This window comes from Caretta caretta, chromosome 2 (genome assembly GCF_965140235.1).
Source record: "Caretta caretta isolate rCarCar2 chromosome 2, rCarCar1.hap1, whole genome shotgun sequence".
NCBI lineage: Eukaryota > Metazoa > Chordata > Testudines > Cheloniidae > Caretta > Caretta caretta.
Genome location: NC_134207.1, coordinates 131,666,792 through 131,689,299, shown reverse-complemented (window position 1 = coordinate 131,689,299; position 22,508 = coordinate 131,666,792). Strand labels below are relative to the sequence as shown.

The following is a 22,508-nucleotide window of genomic DNA, read 5'->3' as shown; positions in this document are numbered from 1 at the left end:
CTGTGCTAATGCAACAATTCTCATCTTTGCCAACATGGAGGGACCTCAGGGAGTTAAATACACAAGTCTCTACAGATTTTTCTAAAAAGCTAGGCCAGGGTGGTACTAGATCCACAAAGGGATTTAGGCATTGCAATGCTCAGTGTTGCAGTGTTTAGTTACCCAATTGAGTCCAAAGGTGTGAGTTAGGCACCCAGGCTCCCTACACAATGCAGATGGAGACTCAGGTGCCTAAGAACAAGTTCCACAAAAAACAGTATGCTGAGCAAGGAGATGCCTAAATTAAGCAGTAAGAAATGCCAAGGAAAGGGGTGTATCCTAAGCCCAGCATCTGAGAAAGAGTTCAGTGAATAAGTCTGGGCCAGAGGGAGACCCTTCCCTCTGCTTGGAATTCACAGCTAGTCCTCTTTCTCTCTCTAAGAAAAGACACCCTCCCCCTTTACTTTTGACTTAGTGGTTAGAAAAATCATCCACGCTGTAGGAGACCTAAGTTCATTTCTTCCCTGCTGTGGAGAAAGGAATTGAGTTTCCCACATGAGTGCCCTAATCACTGGATTCATTTGCTGTCTGGCTAGCCTAGTGAATATTTAATTAGTTATACAGTGGAACAGCTACAACAGGTGAGACTGAAAGCCCTGTGCCAGAATGTCCCAGAGCCCAGTGCACTCTCCTGTGAGGTAGGAGGCTCAAATACAAATCCTTTTTCCACATCAGACAGAGCAGAGGATTGAATCTGCCTCTTCTACATCCCAGGTGAGTGCACTAATCAGGACGCTACAAGTTGGTCTTCTTGGCTGCAGGGTTAGGTGTGTGCTGAGAATGCCTATTGGCTTTGACCCCACAGTCAAGGTAGGCAGGGAATGCCTAATGTGAGGATCCTGCTAAGGTTTGGGCACCTGGGTTGTAGCAACAGTGCACATCCACACTGATAGATTTTTAGGTGCCTAGGGGACTTTACCAGCAGAAATGTTGGGATCTCTAGAGTTGGGCAGCAGGTGAACCAGGGTTTTAAGAATCTCAAAGGTGCCTAAATGTTGAATTTAAATGCCAAAAATTGCAATTAGGCTAAATCCCGCATGTGAATCTAGCCCTTTGTAATCAGAGACTATAACTCACCCATCCGCACAGAGGAGAAGACATAGAACATACTATGCAGTGTGTTATAATATAATAATACTTTACACAACACAGAAGTGGCCTTTTCTTTACCAGTTTCTTAGTTCCTATTAACTCTTTTTAGAACCTTCTTTTAAAGGGGTTTCCTTTTATACTTGTTTTCCCAGCACACCTTGCTGCACTAGCCCTTTAAATTGGATGGAGCCAAGCAACTTTAGCCCTAAAGGAGCCATTTCGTACCTGAAAGATGCCTCTCTACTTTTCTTGTTTGTAAGTACTCAATTAATGTTTTGTACTTAAGGGTGATACACTTACACTAGGATCAACAAATACTGTTCTAAGTGACATAAAATGGAATAAATATGAACTCCCATCTGGCAAACACTGATCGTGTGTTATCTGTGAGTGTTCCTATTGAAATCAATGGGGTATGAATGGTAGCAAAACCTATGGGTTAGTGTTTACAGTACAAGAGCTTTGGTTTCTTCTCTCTGTTCTTTATTTGCTGATGTAAGAATCAGGAGAGTGTCCTCAGCATATTTTGGGTGGCAATTCCATAACAAAGGATATAATCCTATATTTAATGGTCTTTTCTGCTAGAACTGATTAAACTGTGTGTGTACCAATGTGTTAGAAGGGAGCCACCACCCTATCACTGAGAGAAATTATTGGAAGAATCAAAAGTTTTGAAGCCTCACCTTTGCAATTATGTCTCTAAGCTGCAGTCTTAATTAAGGCAAAATGCCCACTGAAGTCAATGGGAGCTTTGCAGGATTGGTCATTATTTAAAAGTTTTCAAAGAGGAAAGACAATGGTACTAATTCATTACCCTTCTGTATTAACTCATTAAAGGGAATATCCCTAAGTGATAGGGAGTCCATATAAATATTTTAGTAATGAAAATCTTTGAAAGACCATCCCTCCTGTCCATGAAGTTACATATGCATTATTTATTTCTTTGATCTAAACATTATCTTCATCTGGAAACCTGCTATCAAATCCTAGAGAAAAGAAGGAAACAAACGTTTATTCATTTTAGGCAATGAGCTCTCCATGAGGGCACCTCATTGATTTCAATAGGGATCTACATAAAAACAGGAATCTGCATATATGGGGCTCCTTGTAGGATCAAGAATTTAGGGTGTAAATGTAGATTACATCATGCAAACATTTAGGCATGCACTTAACTTTTAATTAGACTTCATGGTAGTCAAGTTTAGCACATGTGTAAGTGTTTGCAAGATTGGATTATATTAATTAGGGTATTGCAAAAAAAAATGTCCAGAGTACAACACACTTCTGAGGGATACAAAAGTATTAGTCATCAATTTGAATATTGGGGGGGGGGGGAAGAGCCATAAACAGTTATTAATTAAGACATTTCCAATTGTGATTTGTAATAAACTTCCCTTAACTAAAAAAAGACTTTAAACCCTGATCCTGTAATAATTTATGCACAAGCTTATCTTTGCACACTGTTAATTCCACTGAAGTTAATGGACTACTCACTGTGTGTGTAAAGTTAAACATATACATAGGTGTTTGCAGTGTTGGAGCCTTAGAAAACAAAATTATTGTTTATTTTTCTTTTCTTTTCTTTTTCTTAATTGTAGTTTACTTCACTTTCAGTAATCCATATCCCCGCCCCCCCCCCCCCCCACTGGCTTAAATATTAGAAGTGACATATCAAGTGCATGCTATTGAAAAAAGACAACATCTACTTTAAAAATGACTTGTTAAAGTAGTAATGGTCTCTGTTAAAACTGGATTTCTCCTTTTTGAAATAATATATTTTTTACTCTGGCAATGTAGGAGCACTCATTAGCTATGAAAAGAACAGGGCACCCTCATTTCTTGTATTACCAGCAAGTTGTCAAGTCTCTTTCTTTGGAGTTTGTACCTGAATCTTTTTAGGGATAATTTGGCTTATCATACTATATCTTCATTTATGATGATGCTTACTGCACAGATGATAGAATAAAGTGCATTGGAAGCTATGTTCCACTAGAAGAATTCCTATCTTAGCTTCCAAATTACTCTTCAAAATATTTTATAGCACATTCCAGTATTGCTGTTACAAGCCTTTACCTGATCATTTTAAAGTGCTTTATAGATTCTTGGTAGTACAAAACATTAATAAATTCCTTCCTTGCATATAAAAGGGAAAACAAAGCTTTGTGTTAAAGGATGATGGGAAGCTACTGCAGTTCAGCTCCCAATTAAGGATAAATTCATTCTAAACATCCCTCTCTCTGCTTCAGTGATACTTCCTGACAAAAGACGCTCTTGGGTACATCGTGTTTGAAAATGTAGCAGTGGTAAATTAAGACATGCGAAGCAGTACCAAGGAAAACTATCTGTCCAAGGACACATCTTTTATTTTTCACCTTCTATCAAACCATGAAAACATACAGGCCAGCAATAGATAACTTCTCTTGAAAATACAAAAATAATTGGTCCTATCCTGAGTGTCAGTACAGTAGACAGAGTTTCTCTGGCTGCAGTCTTGATTGTCTTCCTTATTTATAGTGGAAGCTTTAAGGAGGCTTTGAATTTATTGTCAGAAAAGAAAATAATTTGTAAAGTTCACCTTTTTAGACACATAAAAATGAATCTTTAACTATAGCTCATCCACTGTACTCTACAGTTAAAGTTGATTTCACTATTTCTATTATAACCACCTGTTTCCTGGAATTTTTAACAGGCTTACAAATTGGCTGAACTTCAGCACACAGAAGTCTCAGGCTGGAAAGGAATGTTGTTGTGTTTAGGAGTTATAAAACTCAAATTACATTTCAAGAATAGAAAATAATATGGATAAGACTTCATTAATATTTTCTTGGTTTGGACATCCAAGATGTTATCAAAAAGACTCAATTCTTCCAACCTTATGTTGAGTGGTATCCAACTTAGTGAACGGTTCCATGGACCCATATGTTGAATATGATACTAATCGGTAGAGTGTGTCAAAAATAATTTAGTGAAATTATTTTCCATTGAAAAATGCTGTGTCATTGAAACTGAAATGTTTCACAGAAATGTGTCATGTCCATGGAAATATATTCTCAGGCCAAGGGTGGAATTTCACAGAGAAATATGGGGACATTCACCACCCCAGAATAGCTAATAGCATGATGGTAAGGGTACTAGCCTGCTTAATTCAGAACAGGAACTTGAATTGGGGTCTTCCAAATCCTATGTGAGGGCCTTAACCACTGGACCATTGGTTATTCTAAGATGGGTTTCTTGTCTTTTTTTCATGAATAAAATTTCCAAAGTTCTTATTTGTGTTCTGCATCAGAAAGAAAACAAATTTTGAAACCTCAATATTATTCATTGAATGGGATTGTTGCTTTTTGGACAGCTCTGCTAGTTAATGTGAGTAAGATGACAAAATTAGACTGTAGATTAACACATCTACCTTTCAAATATATTAATAAACATATCTTAATCACACTTTCTGTTAAGTTTCGATTTGTATTTTCATTAAAATTTCATTTATAAATCAGTTAGATTAATAGCATTTTAATGAACAGTTCATCAGTTGTTATAGATTGATGCAGAATCCAGCTGTTCAATTGGCTACTTATATATGGGCCGCAATTATCTACACCTTCCACTGATGTGCCTATAAGCATCCATAACACATTACTCAAGTCTGTAACATATTTATAACATATTTTAATAATTTATAAATGCTTTATAACCCATTTACAAATGTAATTTTACTATAAAGTATGGCCCTCTTTCTATTAATGATTAATTTGAGGCTGATTATTAATTGATATACTTTGCAATGTGCATTTATAGTTTATCAGAAGAAGCTTTTTCACTAGCTTCACTAACTCGGACATCCAATTGTCTCTCCTGTTATCCCCAGCTGGCCAATGGGAGGCATAGAAAATCCCACCACTACCTCTATGCACATTCCTAAGTGCATTAGAGATATGAGAAGAGGCCTGGCTCTGGAATTTCTGGGCAGAGAGTATCCCCCTCTTTGGGGAGTTTGGATATTGTTCCTGCTAGTCCAACCCCAAACATCCCCCCCACTGATAAGGCATTTAGTAATCATTTTTAAACAAGACCCAGTTGATGGAAGTCTTGTTCCTTTGATCTTAGAATTGACTTGCATGTAATGTACTCCACAAGTTCTGTCTTGATTCTTTTACAGATAAAAAACAAACCCAGTAACCCAGCTGCACTTCTTGTTACGATAACATTTTAGGTGTATTATATCTAAACTTCAAAACATAATATTTTTAAAATATATGTCCCCCTATTTCAGCCCCTGGGGTGAATTCTGGGAATTCTGCCTTCCTTAGTAGCAGAATCTCAAAGAAATCTCTCTATTTATCTGATAGCCTGGACGTCAGAGCTAACAGCAGTTGCAATATTCAGTCTGACTAGCAATACCATGAAATCCATTCCAACCCTTTAACAGGTGAAGTAATGACAATAGTATTCATATAGCTCTGAAGGTGTTAGTGAGAACTTATGCACTGATCAGTTGTCCCTGAGTCCCAATGTGTGGCTCTTTAATTTGAGAGATGTGCTTATTCTGAGATGTCATTTTCAGAAAAACTCAGTTTCTAGACATGAAGGGGAACTGATATTACTTAATTAAAACTTAGAACTAAAGCTGTCATAACTTAGTATATACTCTAGTGGAAATGAGGTCCTCAAAATTTACTAAGAATATGAACTTTAAAATTTTGATATATACATTTATATACTGAAATATATCTTATACGCATGCTTCGGCTATGGTTCATAATGTGATTTAGAGTACTTTTAGAGGCAAAGTAGTATGAAACAGTTACATAATTTTGGTGAAAAAATATAAAATAATTCAATTATTATTTGTATTACCCAACCACCAGTTTCCACATACAGGTGTTGGATGAGTAGAGTTGTTAAAAAAATAGCAGTTACAAAAATCATTTTATCTCCTTTTTTAACCTTTGAAATAAAATTGTTTACAATTGTAAAGAGTTTTCTAAAAAAAATAAATGTTTAAACTCTATAGGCGGCTAAAAGAGTGAAATACAAATTTGTGACAAAGTTAATCAAAATACTTAAATTGTATCCAGCTCTCATAAAACAAAAAAAAATATGATGGACTATGTCTGGGTTACCAGTTGTTCAAAGACAAAGGCCCCAAACTTGCAATTACTTATTCATTTGTTTAACTTTACTGCTGTGGGTTGTCTCATTGAAATCAACGGGGCTACTCACAATGGTAATGATGAGCACATACATGAATATTTTCAGGATCTGTGACCAAAGTTTGTAAATCTGCAAATGAGATCTTCCTTCTAAAGCACTGCTGCTTTAATTCAGTGCACAGAGTCTTATTGACACAAATGAGCTCCACACAGGTGCAAGTGAATTAAAAGATCAAGGCCTGAGATCGAAAAAGAGCTAAGTACCCATTTTTCTTATTTTATTTCATGTACATTTTAACACAAATGTAATGCAGGACAGAGATTTTGCTTTTTAACTGGAACATAAATTGGTTTACCTTGAAAAACTTTGCTTATGTTTTGCACCCATGTTTTTAATGATTTATAGCACAGTACAACCTCAGAGTTATGAACATCTTGGGTATGGAGGTTATTCATAACTCTGAAATGTTCGTAACTGAACAAAACATTATGGTTGTTCTTTCAAAAGTTTACAGCTGAACATTGACTTAATACAGCTTTGAAACTTTACTGTGCAGACAAAAATGCTGCTTTCCCTTTCTTTTTATTTGTTGGTAGTTTGTTTAACACAGTACAGTACTGTATTTGCTATTTTTCTTTTGTCTCTGCTGCTGCCTGACTGCATACTTGCAGTTCCAAAAGAGGTGTGGGTTGGTTGATTGGTCCGTTTGTCATTCCAGTGCTCATGACTCTGAGATTCGACTGTAAAGAGATATTTCTCATTTTAATAATTGAAAATGGGATGCACTGTGCCATTTTTGTCCTTTCAATATTAAGATATACTGACTAATGCGTTACAAAATATCTTTCTGATATTATTGCTAAAAAATTGGTTTAGAGCACTGCTTTGTATTAACAAATGCTTGGATAAAATCAGGATCCTTTTAAATCAGTTTTGTTTGAATTTTGACAATTTTGTTTTTAAAGAGTCACAAGTGAAGGAGAAACATAGTGGGTTGATATATTTAGTTTTAAATACCAAATAATGACATGCATGTGCTAATTATTAATAATGTGTGTGATTACCAAATATGTTACGAGGTTAGAGGGAAACAACTTAAATGTTGACCATACGTTTTGGCGTAAAACTGAATTTTGTACAAGCCTGGCCACACCAAATTAATATAGAAAGGAAGTTCTTCAACACAGAACAAATAAAAATCTTCAGGAAGTTGGAAATAGATACGCTTAAAGAATTAAAAATTATATAAGATGGTGATATATGAAGAACTTCATGCAGCTTTAATGGTAATAAAGTTATTTTTAAAGATATATTAGGAAAATATTAGGCAACAAGATTCCTGAGCTACCAGCATTGTTTGAACAAAGGCCACCTATTGGAAAACTTGATAAACATCTGTTTCATAATACAATTAATCAAAGTCTTATCAACTTTATTTTTATATGAGATGTTTCAAAAAGTGTGCAGGCAAAAGATGCAGGTATTCTTCAAGTAACTCAATCTAAAAGAGCTTATTTACAGTTTTAATAGAAATCAGTGAAAGGCAGATGTAATACAAAAGGACTATTTTGCATCTGCACACTGAGTTCCAGTTAACATCAGAAACCTCCCACTATGGAAGAAGAAGAATCTTGAGGAATAGTGAAAGAATTCTCCATGTGGAAAACATCATACCACAGCTTCAGCAGTTGAGACACTGGGACAAGTTTGTGGGTGAGACCAAATGTGGACAAAGTAGTTATCTATTGTTATCTGTAAGTCAGCCACCTATATAGATAGCAGGCATTCTGATACGATGGAAATAAGAAATAGTATTAATTATAATTTCTAGTCACAGAATTATTCCTCAAGTGAGTTTGGTGGGCCTAGAGATACCTATATTGGACTTAAAGTGTACAGATACTTTAGTAATTTCCTTTGCTGAACATTTACAAATATGTACTTTGGGATCTAACTGCAAAAAAAAGGAATTTGTTTGTGTCTGGTATAAAGGACTGCAATTTAAAGGAACAGAAGTTTAGTCTAAGCATTCAGTTATGAATAGGGTAGACTAAAACACACAGACAAGGTTTACTGAAACTTCTGTTGAACATTGAATTGTGAAGGAGAAATATATGTGTTGTATTAGAGATCATGTATTGGTAGTTATTATTGAAGTTCATTTTGTTTGTGTGATAATGATTAGGTAATTAATTTAGGATCAAAGAATTCACATAAATCAGCTTCTGAACGTGCAGAAATGACCATGGGAACGAGTTAAGACTATGGTGGATGTTTTTTATTGGTAATAATTAATTGTTAATGTTTTCTGAGTATTAAACTCTGTCAAGGGCAAGCCAGAAAACATAGTTGTTTTGATCAATTGTCTGTGAGGTGCTTCTTGAATTGTACTTGAATATAATTGATATCTGAAGGGACTCATCCCTATTTTCTCTGTTTTGTTTTGTTTTTCATGTAAAGTCACAACTGTTCAATTAATAGCTCAGAAAATTTATTCTCCCTAAAATACCTTTCCAGGAAGAGTTTATTCTCATTAATTACCCCAGTTAGAAAGTTTAAAATGGAGAGAGGGGGATAATAAGAGCAAGAGAGCTGAAACTTAAATACATTACGAAGTCTTGATTTTTATATTATGTCCTGATATCCTGGAGAGCGTCTTTCAGGAATCTTTTTCATTTTAATCAATCAAACCATTTTTTTATATAACTACAAAATCTGTGTTCAAAAAGTATTGCTGTACCAAGTAGAATTTTCTCTGTGTTTACCAAGAATTTACAATCCCAGGGAATGAGCACTCTGTGATTAACAGTGTTTGCCAGGGTCAGCACTCATTTAACGTTTCTTTCCATTCCAGTGCTGCTGTTTGGCTCAAAGCGAAGTTAACCCTGGCTCAGTGTTTCATAAGACACTAATTCAAAACTCTCTGTTACTGAAAAATATCCTGCACCCAAAGACATAAGGACATGCTGCTTCTGTGTCAATAGATGGTCGTAGCTACAACAGCATACACTTTAAAAAGTATAATTTTGTATTGTATACTACTATTTCACAACCCCCAAAATTTGCTACAATTTTCCCAGCTTCTGACTTTGAAAATATAATTATCTAATCCTTAAAACAGGTTTTTAATAACTCACTATATTTATAAGATTATAAACAAATAGGCCTTACTTAATGTAAGTCTAAACTCTTAAGTGATCTAGATGGGAAACATTATAATTGCATTTTCAAGTATAAATTGCATTAGGTTAAAGTTGCACGTCAGTATATGGCACAAAAACATTGTTATGAACCCATGGTAACCAAACAGTGTTGACAAAAACAACATCCAAAGACATGCTAAAAAGAAATCTCTACCAGATCATAATTTATTAGATCATTAAAACATAGCAATGGTTAAAAAATAAAATGTGTTTTGTTAAGTGCACCAACTGCACAATTAAGGGAATATACTTTTAAAAATGAAAATAGTTGTAATTTCAAATATTAAGTTAATCTTTCTAGAAGTTGTGTTCCCCAAAGTATGCTGCAAACAAATTTAGTTTGATTAGTGTTAACATACCAGTAGCAATAGTGTTTAACTTTTATATGGTTAGGTAGCAGCTTGTACCTCAGAGCATTCTGAAGGGCTGTAGATACTATTTTGGCCCATGATCCAAAGTAGCTCTGCTGAAATGAGTCCTGGTGTAACTGAGACAAAATATCAGGTTTCAGAGTAACAGCCGTGTTAGTCTGTATTCGCAAAAAGAAAAGGAGTACTTGTGGCACCTTAGAGACTAACCAATTTATTTGAGCATGAGACAAAATATAACCCTCTGTCTTTGAATGTGAACTAATGACTCCCACTGACTTAAGTGGAAACTGCAAATGTATCACAGAGTAGAATATAGTCCATAGTTAGTAAAGTGACTTGGAGACATGATTTTTATTCATGAGTATATTCTTCGTCCTGTGCTATCTGTGACTACTTTTCTGTGTTAAAATAGAACATAATGTGAAAATTCCTTTTTGTTCAGTTAACATTTAACTTGGCCTGCTTCATTACTTCTGTCTTCAAAATATTATGTCCTTCAGACTATAATATGACTCAAGAAAGTAGAGCTTGTTCTGTTAACTATATTTCTGTCACATTGTATTATTTTATGATTTCTTATCCTATACTAATCTATAACTGTATTCTTGAGTATGAGCATTGTTCTTGTATTTGATAAGTTTTCCCATGAATTTCTTGTGTTGAGCTTTCACTTGTATCAAATTCCATTTGAAAAGCTGATTTAAAAAAAATGAAATGGCTTGTGCCATTTAATGGCTCTGTTAAAAAAAAATAGTCTTCATACTTACCTTGATCAGGAACATACAAAGGTCATGCAAGTACTATAATGGTTTGTATAAAATAATCTAGTTCATTATACTCATTCCTTTTATTGTGAGTAAGTCTCTCTACTTGTGTGTGGATTTCATTTCCTACTGATGCCATCATCACCCTAACACAGTTTAGCAGCATCTTTAAATAACTGTGTACATCAAAGCTGATTTGACTGAAATCTGTCCCCTTTATAGTGCTCAGCATTCATACCTACTACATTAATGAATGGTTCATGCAAAGGTTATGCACAGTGACATTGCAAGCACCCTTAAACATCATTATTCCCACAGCAATAAATATTCCACTTGCAATTGAAGAGGATAATTAAAACCATTTCTGTGACTAGAATTTTGGTGCTTAGTGGAGTCCAAGAACAACATTGCTGAAGGATTTATGAATTAAATTTGCCTGATGAGCTGCAACAAAGGTGACAGCAACTCCAGTTTACAGCCCGGTTTTTAATTTCAACATGTTATGCATGGCCAGAAACAACAACAGTGATTTCCTTTTAACAAGCATTATTATTTATAAATCATGTCAGTGGGATAACTGCATTAATGTGAATGTATGAACAGATAGCGGTGCTGTAACTGCTTGATCTGTTTTCTAGTCTTCATCCACAAAAAAACCCAAGACAGTCATAGGGTGGGACTTCGGATTTAATTGCTTTTATGCATTAAAAAGTAGCTACTCCTGAGGTGTAGGTTTACAGGGAAGGATAAAGGTCTAAGGCTCTGATTCAGGAAAGAACAAACTAATGCCTCTCTGAATTAAAACCTAAGTCACCCACCTCACAAATACAGTGTCAGAGTACTACCTGTGAGGAAAAATTAGAACCATATCAGAAAAAGGTGGAGTTTCCAAACTGCCATTTTTTTGGTAATATATTATTAGAACTTCGTTTTAATGGGTAAAGTTCAGTCCTTAACTTTATTAATTTTTATTTTAATATTAAATCTTCTCAGTTGGATTCTTACTGGGACTCTTCCCTGAGTAGTATCCTGGTGATTGAAATGTGATTAGGAATTTTTTGATTAAACTGTTTTTTGTCAGAAAATGCCAATTTATTGAAACTGAAACTTTGCAAGAAAATATTGGTTTTGACAAAAGTTTTGTCAGAAAGGCTTCTCAGCTCCAGCTTGGGAGGAAAGGGAAGAGTGAGAGAATGAGAGAGACAACTGCACACATGTGCCCCAGAATTTGGAAGCAGGGATTACATAAAAACACTGATAGCAAATTCCTGTATTTTAATGGAGGGCTCAAAAGATAATATTCATATTATTGGCAATATTGTCACCTCTGTTGAGTAATAGTGGGTGTCAGGCACTTGCAGATTGGCTTCTTGTTAGAGGAGAGATCTAGTCTATGTATTCTTAGGGTGATTTGTTTCATTAACATACATGCACCAGTCCTGGAACAGTGGTGGTCTCAAGTAGTAGCCTGGTAATCACCTCTTTCACAAATCTCAACCAAGTACTAGTTACTATAATCCAAAAATTAGCAGTTCTAGCTGAGATTGTGACACTAGAATGCTACGAATGGCAAAACTGGCTTTAATTACCTCCACAACTGAGTAATGCACACCTATTTGGAAAAGAAACTCACACACGGACCTTGTTAATACCCAGCTAAATTTGGCTAAGAGAATTATGCTGCCTTACGCTGCCTCACAAACATCCCTCTTTCAACCATCAGGAGAGAGTTGCTTCATTACTTAAAGAATTGGAAAGCTCTTTGTAACCAAAAGCTCCATCTGTGTGACAATTTTGTTCACCCTCCTTACAATCACCTTAAGTCCCACTGACCATTCTGGGTGGCTGGAGAAGCTCTTTGGTTATCCAGCTTCAACGCAGAAGACAGCTGGAGCATGCAATGGGCAGACTCTGATGTAAAAATAGCAAGCACCTCATAAATGATCCCACCACCAAACCACCTGGTTTCTTGCTCTGACAAACATAGTGAACAATCATTAACCACATCAGGACATCACATGGAACATGAGTACACCTGATACACAAACAGAGAACCAAGGATTTTCCATAATATGAATGCGGAGACCTACAAACCATTGACCATAGTGTGAACAAGTGTCCCATTTTTTTCATTTCCAGGAGGCATAGCAAAGATGCATTCTGAATCTCCTGAAGCTCTCAAATGGATTTCAAACCTTTCTATTAATTTGTAAATGTTGCTATTTTCATATGAAAGGAGTGTCAATAGCCAGTTCTTAGGGAGCATCTCTGTCTCAAGAATGGACCCCTCATAGAGAGATTATGACAAAATCCAAATTCCCTTGCTACCTGCAACAGTTCCAGCAAAGAAATGATAACAGAAAACTAAAAACAACACGTTTCTTCCAAAGTTAAAGTTTTATCACAATCAAAGAAAAAAAAATGTAAGAGTATGTATAATAGCACCATCTGATTATCCCTTGCCATAATAATATTTAATATTTATATTTTGGTAATATCTGGAGGACTCAACAGATTAGTGGGTCCCATTGTATGAAACACTATACAACCATTGTAAATGATAGTTCTTGCTCCCAAAAGCTTACCATCATGATAGATTAGGTGGATAAACAATTAAATTGTAAATACTGCCTTTAATGATTTTAAGGATCATTAGCCAACAAGGGTATCAAATAGACACAGCAGCTAATGAGGGGGGGAAATGATTGTTAAACAGAGGTGCTTAAGACACAGACAGATGCAAGGGTCAGATCCTATCTTCCCTGGGTGTAGCTTTGCCATCATGCTCTGAGCATTTGCAGAAACATGATTGTGAGTTCTTAAATTCCACATCATGTGACCATTTTTGCAAATCAAACACAGCTGCTCAAATGTTAACTAACTCTTCAGACAAAACTGAAAAGAGAGAAGTCTGAGCAAATATTTGGGTAAATACTTTTTGCAGTATTCTCCTGACTCTACTTCAGAGTAAACTGATAAATGCACTGTAGTATATTTTGCAAAAATAATTAAATCCTGAAATGAGAAGTCTTTGCAGCAGCTGTTATGAAATCTTTACTGATACATGGGGAGAGATGGATTTTTTTTTTCCTGAAGATTATAAAGTATGTGGTTTAGCAAAGCAATGATTGGAATACAGTTGTAGATTTTAATTCAATAGCTACATATTAAAATGTGTACATTTGACTGACCCCATCCAATATCCTGATTTGATTGGAAAGACAACAATGAAATATGCACAGTGGTGGGAGTTCTAACACTCACTAGTTTCATAGTATTGTTCTGATAGCTTTTCCTAGCACAAAACAAAGGGGTAGGTGAAATACTAAAGGGACAGTATGGACATGGTGCCTGTCACGAAAAAATTGTATTTGTGGCTCATTGTCAGAAAATATAGCACAGTGCTCCTAGTCCCCAAACATTATCTCATGATGATCTCCCTTTCTGTTGTTGCCTTACAAGTTATGAAAAGTCTATATTCTGAAGGGAAGTGAATGTATGCATGTTCTGCTACCCCTCATCTTGAAGATGGAATTGACAGTTTAGAATATCAGAGTCATGTGACTCTGATTAACTTGAAATGGCTCATATTCATAGCATATTCAGTAATTAATGCTGTTTTTTTCCACCAATCTTTTGTACCAGTGTTTAATTGCCCATATTAAATCAGAACAATTAAGCCTCAAACCATTCTCTGTCTAAAGTGTCAGTACAGTGAAATTGAAGACATTTCAACATGCACACAACTTGAAAGGTGAAAAGATTATCTTGGTAAATGATTAAGATTATAAACTTTAGACTCTAACATGCAGCTCCACAGAACCATGAGTTTTTCATAGAACCCTATGGAAAGACAAAGTAGAGACTGTACGGCTAATGATGAGACAGGAATGGAAAGTACTGTGAGGGGATGAGAGAAATAACCATATGGGCCAAATTTTCAAAGGGAGATTCAATTTGGTCTCAATTTGTGCATATGGAAACTAACAGCTCTGTTCAGTAAGTAACTTACAGAATTTACATATATAAAATCAATCTGGCCAAAAGGGACAGACATACAGAGATCTTCCTTTAGAGCTTCCATGGAAGTCAATAGCAGTCCATTGTGGCATGCATGTAGAATCAGTACTTTCAATGCGAGCCAAAGTGCTGACCTGTCGACCAGATCAGAAGCTGCTGTGATGTCGATATGTGCTGTGGGAAGCAGGTCATTATATTCCTGGTGCAGTTCAGCCAGAAGCCAAAGGATGAGGACAGTGTTTATTGTTGATAGTGGAATCTGAATGCTATGGATGACAATGTCTGTTAAGGAGTGGCTGCATCTTGCAGAATGTGACTGAAGACTTTTTTCCAGGAACTGATAACAATGAGACAAACTGCTGAGAAATAGGGCAGACACACCCTAAAACTGGTGGTTGTTCTTCAATAAGATATACCCAACCAGCAATAAAGGTAAACTTCTGTCTCACCACACTGGCTAACCAGAAGTCAGAAATGTTGTCTCCTTAGGGTACATCTACAGTATGAAATTATTTTGAAATTATTCTATTTGAATTTTCGGAAGCTATTTTATACATTCGGTCTTCTGTGTCTCCACTGAAGCATGTGAATTTGGCGGATTGCGTCCACAGTACCAAGGCTAGCATCGGATGTTGGAAAGGTGCACTCTGGGTAGCTATACGGTGTCCATTGGAATTCTGGGTTAAGCTCCCAGTGCAAAATGGGACAAAAACATTCTCGCGGGTGTTTCTGGGTGTGTGTCGTCAGAAAGCTATGGCAGACAGTCGTTTCATGCCTTTTTGGTGTGCAGACACCATACTGCTTTCAGCAGATGGGTGCACCACTGCTCTCCTGCTACTATGAATCCACCTCTCCAACTCAACCCTGCTCGGCCATCGTGAACCAAGCAGCACAGCTTCTGCTGCCAACTCTGCTCTCCCAGTATTACCACGCTTCTGAGCTTCTCCATGTTGTCTGTCCCGGGCTCCCACCTCTGTGAAAGCCACAGAAGACAACCATTTTCAGCCTTTGTTTGGCTAGCGTGAATCAAACAGCACAGCTTCCACTGCCACTCTGATCTCCTACGTTTCACGCCCTTTTTCCAGGATTACCCATGCAGGCGCCATAGCCATGGAGCCTGATCAGATCTCCACTGCAGTTTTGACCATTGTAAATACCTCGCATATTATCCAGCAGTATGTGCAGTACCTGCAAAACCGGGTGAGGAAGCGACAACAGCACAATTACTATACTGATGAGGACATGTACACAGATGGCACAGCATGTGGCAATTAGGAGATCATGGTGCTTTTGGGCCAGGTTCATGCCATGGAATGCCGATTCTGGGCCTGGGAAACAAGTACAGAATGGTGGGACCACATAGTGTTGCAGGTATGGATGATTCCCAGCGGCTGAGAAACTTTCGTAAGCATAGGGCCACTTTCTTGGAACTTTGTGACTTGCTGTCCCATGCCCTGAAGCACAAAGACACCAAAATGAGAGCAGGCCTCACAGTTGAGAAGCGAGTGGCCATAGCCCTGTGGAAGCTTGCAACGCCTGACAGCTATTGGTCAGTCAGGAATCAGTTTGGAGTGGGGAAATCTACTGTGGGGGATGCTGTGCTGCAAGTAGCCAATGCAATCATTGACCAGCTGCTATCAAGGGTAGTGACTTTGGGAAATGTGCAGACCATTGTGGATGGCTTTAATGCACTGGTTCCGTAACTGCGGTGGGGCGATAGACGGAACGCATATCCCTATCTTGGCCCTGGAACACCGGGGCGGCCAGTACATAAACTGCAAGGGGTACTTTTCCATGGTGCTGCAAGCACTGGTGGATCACAAGGGACGTTTCACCTACATCAACGTGGGATGGCCGGGAAAGGTGCATGACACTCTCATCTTCAAGAACTCTGGTCTGTTTGAACAGCTGCAGGAAGGAACTTACTTCCCAGACCAGAAAATTACTGTTGAGGATGTTGAAATGCCTATAGTTATCCTCAGGGACCCGGCCTACCCCTTAATGCCATGGCTCATGAAGCCATACACAGGCACCCTGGACAGTAGTAAGAAGCAGTTCAACTACAGGCTGAGCAAGTGCAGAATGGTGGTAGAATGTGCGTTTTGACGTTTGAAAGCATGCTGGTGCAGTTTACTGACTCGGTTACATCTCAGCACAACCAATATTGTAATTGCTGCTTGTTGTGTGCTCCAAAATATCTGTGAGAGTAAGGGGGCGCTGTTCATGGTGGGTTGGGAGGTTGAGGCAACTCATCTGGGGGCCAGTTTCACACTGCCAGACAACAGGGTGATTAGAAGAGTGCAGCATGGTGCGCTGCACATCAGAGAAGCTTTGAAAGCCAGTTTCATGACTGGCCAGGTTACGGTGTGAGAGTTGTTTGTTTCTCTTAAAGTTACCTTCCCCCATATGTAGATATGAAAGGAAATAAAGTCACAATTGTTTAAAAACTATTCTTTTTTATTTGTTGCACAAACATTGAGAGAAATCAGAAGCTAGATGGGGGAGGGTGGGTATTTGGTTGCGGGGGAGGAGGAGGGAAGGACAAGTCCAGAAACCAAATCAAAATTTAGGATATGCCAGCTTTCTGCTGCTTGTGCAATCCTCTGGGTTGACTGCGTGGGTCCCCGTAGCCTCTCCCTCCCTTCCCTCCCCGTGTTCTTGGGCATCTGGGTGAGGAGGCTATGGAAGTTGGGGAGGAAGGAGGGCAGTTATTTAGGGGCTGCAGCAGCAGTCTGTGGTCTTGCTGTCTTCTCTGCATTAGATCCACCATACAGCAGAGCATGTCAGTTTGCTCCCCCATATGAGCTTGACCATAGCATCCTGCCTTCTCTCATCGTGCACGTCCCTCCTCTCTTAGTATTCACGTAACGCTTTATGCGACTCTGCAATTGTTTGCCTCCACACATTCAACTGGGCCCTATCAGTGTGGGAGGACTGCATGAACTTGGCAAACATGTCATCCCAAGTTTGTTTTTTCCACTTCTAATCTGGACCAGCCTCTGGGACGGAGTAGATAGGGGCCACATTGAAACATTTGCACCTGCTGCAGGAGGAGAAAAAGGGAGGGTAGTACTTTAAAAGATACATTTTAGAGAACAATAGGGACACGATTTCTCAGTGAAACAGGTTTCAGAGTAACAGCCGTGTTAGTCTGTATTCGCAAAAAGAAAAGGAGTACTTGTGGCACCTTAGAGACTAACCAATTTATTTGAGCATGAGCTTTCGTGAGCTACAGCGAGTACTTGTGGCACCTTAGAGACTAACCAATTTATTTGAGCATGAGCTTTCGCGAGCTACAGCTCAGTGAGCTGTAGCTCGCGAAAGCTCATGCTCAAATAAATTGGTTAGTCTCTAAGGTGCCACAAGTACTCCTTTTCTTTCAGTGAAACAGGCAATTCATAGTACACAGCACATGTTCTTTCTGTACAAGGTCTCATTTTGCCTCTTATACTGAAGTGCCTGCCACTTTGGTGTGAGTAAGCCATCACATGCAGCCAGGCAACAGAATTCAGCTTGCAGGCCGCGGCCAGGCAACAGAATTCAGCTTGCAGGCAGCCTGCGGGCTCTCTTGGATGATCACTTCACACAACATCCTCCCATCCACCCACACACATACACACACCGCGGGGCTCTGATGAGGCTCTGAGCAGGGGTGAGCCCTTTAAACTAAACACGAACAGCCCAGCGATGCTCGGTTTCTCCCCACCCCCCACCGCGTGGCTCCAATCAAGCTCTCACTCACCAGAAGTGCCTTCTCCAGGGTCATGGTCCGGGAGTATGCTTTGGGAGTAGGTGGAGGCTATTGGCTCCAGCGTTAAGAATAGTTTCTGGCTAGGGGGGGAAACAGATTCCCCACTTGCGACCTGTGCACTGTCCTTCTCCTCCTCTTCGTCCTCCAAAAACTCATCCTCCTCACTCCATGCTACTCCCTCCTTGCAGGTGTCCGTGGACAGTGGTGGGGTAGTGGTGTTGTCACCCACCCATAATTGCATGCAGCTCACGGTAGAAGCGGCATGTATGGGGCTGTGACCTAGAACGCCCATTCTCCTCCCTGGCTTTTTGGTATGCTTGCCTGAGCTCCTTGATTTTTGTACGACACCATTCTGTGTTCCTGGAGTAGCCTCTTTCTGTCATGGTCCTGGAGACTTTAGCATTCCTTTATTTGGAACATAGTTCTGCCATAACAGATTTGTCTCCCCAACATGCAATGAGATCCAGTACCTCCCATTTGGACGATGCTGGAGCTGGTCTGTGAATCCGGTACTGTGTGGTCTCTTGTGATAGGGACTCTTCATGGTCAGCTGTGCTGATGGACTCTGCATGGTCACCTGTGCTGATGGTGACCAAACAGGAAATTCAAAAGTTCCCGGGGCTTTTACTGCCTACCTAGCTAGTGCATCGGAGTTCAGAGTGTTGCCCAGAGCCGTTACAAGGGATCATTCTGGGATAGCTCCCGGAGGCCAATATTGTTGAATTGCATCCACAGTACCTGTAACCTGGAACGGCGATCTCGATTTTAGCACTACTCCACTTGCCAAGGTGGAATACAGAAATCAGAGTAAAGAGCCCTTTAAATCGGAAAAAAAAACTGGTTTGGTCATGTGGACAGAGCCAGTTTTATTTCGACATAACTCGGCTAATTCTGAAATAACTGCGTACTGTAGACCAGGCCTTAGGTATTCCAGCTCTTGTTCCAGCACCCAGACACTAGACTTAATGGTGAATGGTTATTTAAAACCAGTTTAATCAAACAAAGGTTTCTTCTGATTCCCAAGGACTAGCCAAATACCCAGGTCAATATACAACTCAGATCTCCTCCCTATGATCACATTGTTGTTAATCTTTTAGTATCTAATATCTTAAGGTCCAGAGATCAGAGCAGGAAAGAGGCAAAATGGAGATGTTTCCATGGCCTTGTATAGCTTCTGCCATGTGAAGGGAACTTCATTGTCCCAAACAAAGCCCTCAGCACAGTCTGAGGAAAAGTACAGGCACAAAATGTAGTTCAGTACCACATGACCTAGTCACATGCCCTTGCCTACTTCAGTGAGTCATAGCAGGGGCCATCACCCATATTCTAGCTAGAACATCCACAGTAAAGTCCATTAGGTGGGAATGGCTTCTTCTATGACCTGTTGTTTTTGTTGATGGGCCATCAACTTGAATACTCCATTCACAATATGCTAGCTAGTCTGGATGTAAATTACTATGTGGGTGTTACCACAGGAGCAAACATACTTGAAATGCAGGTACATAGTAAATATTCATAACTTCACATACAAAAATGATATACACATAAAAAGAAGATAATCATAGTCAGCAAATCATAACTTTTCCATTGATACCTTACATGACATACTTTGCGCAAGCTTTGTTGCAATTTTATAACAGTAGTAGCAACAATTATCTGCATGGCCATACTTTAATCATATAATTCACAACTTGTAGTTGCCACACACCATGCAAAATCCTTTACATTGTATAGGGACTCTTTCCATTCTGCTGGTACTTTGCCTGATGGCCACACTTCTAAGAACAGCTGAAGCAACCTGATGCCCACTGGTTCGAAGGCATCTTTGAGCAGCTTAGGTGGAATACAATCAGGTCAAACACTATGTCCATTCCTTAACTTTTGGATGTCCTTTCATACTTCCTCAAGTGACAGAGGATCAGTGTTTGTCCCTGGGTCTTTAGCCCTGTGGTTTGCCCAGTTACTTAGTTCTGGACAGTCACCAGCAGGTGCATAGTTCAGCACCTTTTCATAATGTGTTTTATATCTATCCAGAATCTCTTCCATTCATGAGCAGGGAGAGCCATCTGGTTTCATGATGGGGATGTTAGAAGGCTGTTTATGGCTGCCAACCAGGTGAGTGATGGCTCTGGCGACAGGATTCAGATTATTGTACTTTAGACCATCCTCTGCTTCATTGGCCAGGGAGTTGATGAGGATCTCATGGTCACATTTTGCCATGGCCTGGAAAATGCCTTTCAGCCATTTATGCCACATTTTTACACAATCTCAGATGTGCATCAGGGATGCGTTTTTGCCTTGGCACTATTCTCTCAAGCTATTGACTGCGTATTAGGACTTATCATGGCATATGTCTGAATCAAGCTTGGTCAAGAAGTGTTCGTCGACCAAGACTACACCAACGACACTGCCTTGCTTTTGGAGAAGTCAGAGAAGTGCCCTCCAGTGTCTCCAAGATGCTGCCCACACTATGGGGATGAATGTTTCCATGACGGACGACCAGAGTTTGGAACCTGAGAGCTGGCCCACTGACCCCTCCAGTGCAGGTGGGGGCAAGTCCTATAGAGAACATTGATAAGCTGATCTTTGTAGGCTGCAATCAAAGTTAAAACGTCGCAGCAAATTGGGCATTTGTCGATGACTGTGTCTTGCTGCCTCCTGGATAATATCCATGTCTCATTTGTGGATGCAAAAATATCTTTTTGAACTGAGACAAAGATCGTCGTCTATCAAACCTATGTACAACCTGCATTGGTATGGGTCAGAAACCTGGTCCTTTTTACAGGCAGATTTGGAACAGCTAGAGGCATTCTACGTGCGCTGTCAGCCCCAAATCCTAAGGATTAAGTGCAAAGTGCAAAATTTCATAATCTTGCAGAGATCTGGCCTTTCTTCAATCACTCCTTATATTAAAAAGCAACATTGCGTGCTCTTTGACCATGTCATCAAGATGGACAAAAATGCCCAAGTAGGTCATGTTCTCAAACTGTCTATTGACTTTTGAAGGAGTATATGCCATGGCCCTACCAGGAGCCACAGATCTGCAGGATTGAGCCAGATCTGGAAACTTCACTATATGATGCTTGGTGTGATGCCATCAACCATGGTCACTCAGCTGGTGGAATGATCTTCAGAAGAATATAGAATATCAGGATTGGAAGGGACCTCAGGAGTCATCTAGTCCAACCCCCTCGTCAAAGAAGGACCAATCCCCAACTAAATCAACTATGTGATTTGGTAATACATACACTCTGCCCTTCCACAGACTCCATTTTAACATAGTTTTTGTCTGGGAATTTTACTTTTATGATTCATTCAAACAGAGCTGGATCTTGCAAATCTTTGTTCATGGAAGCAGTTACTAATCATCTGTTCCCCTGACTAGCCATTTGAGTAAGGTTAAGGTTTGCATGATTTACCCCATATTAACAAATTTACATAAAGTAGTTTGATATTTGTTGTTATATGAATATATTATGAGAGTGTCAAAGATTCTTATGTAACTATGAAAATACACACATCAGATAAAACTCTTGTATGCTCTTAACCTAGCCTTTCTAAAGGAGATTTTCAGAAAAGATGTATGAATTTAACACATTATGTTGATCTTAATGCTGTCTTGAAAAGAGGGATTGGCAGTGGGCACTTGTTGATGAATAGCATATTTAAAATATGTTTACATTTTTAACTACCTATTACACTCCTTGATAGCTACATTCATGCACTGTTACATTGTATAACTGCATTTATAAGAATTACAGGTACTCTCTGTTAAGGAAGGACTACAAGTATCATGAATCTGCATAATAATATGGCCTCCAAATACAAAAGCCAGATTAGTGCTAGCTGGAGTTATGTTTTGAAAGAAGTATATATGTTTAGAAGGCTCTATTTTAAAGTGGACTTCGCGGCTTGTGACTATCTTAGATTTTAGGTGAACATAATGAATATGATGCATAAGGACTTTCTAAATATCTGGAATATCTGAATTCCTATTCACTGTGTGCCACTGTGACTAAACTGCATCATTCTAGCAAGTAATTTTCTGCTTCATAATTGATTGCTCCCTATTACTTTGGATACATACTTTGCTGGGTCTAACCTTCCTCTTGATGTT

General features: G+C 38.8%; 1 long non-coding RNA gene across 1 annotated transcript in view; it reads left to right on the top strand.

Annotated features, from left to right (window-relative positions):
- The first annotated feature begins 658 nt into the window (after positions 1–658).
- The window catches only part of LOC142070823 (uncharacterized), a 141,439-nt gene continuing 119,589 nt past the window's right edge, over positions 659–22,508 (top strand). Inside the window, exons 1-2 of the long non-coding RNA XR_012666746.1 lie at positions 659–753; positions 1,284–1,386. This is a non-coding gene — a long non-coding RNA (uncharacterized LOC142070823). The remainder of the gene's footprint in view (positions 754–1,283; positions 1,387–22,508) is intronic.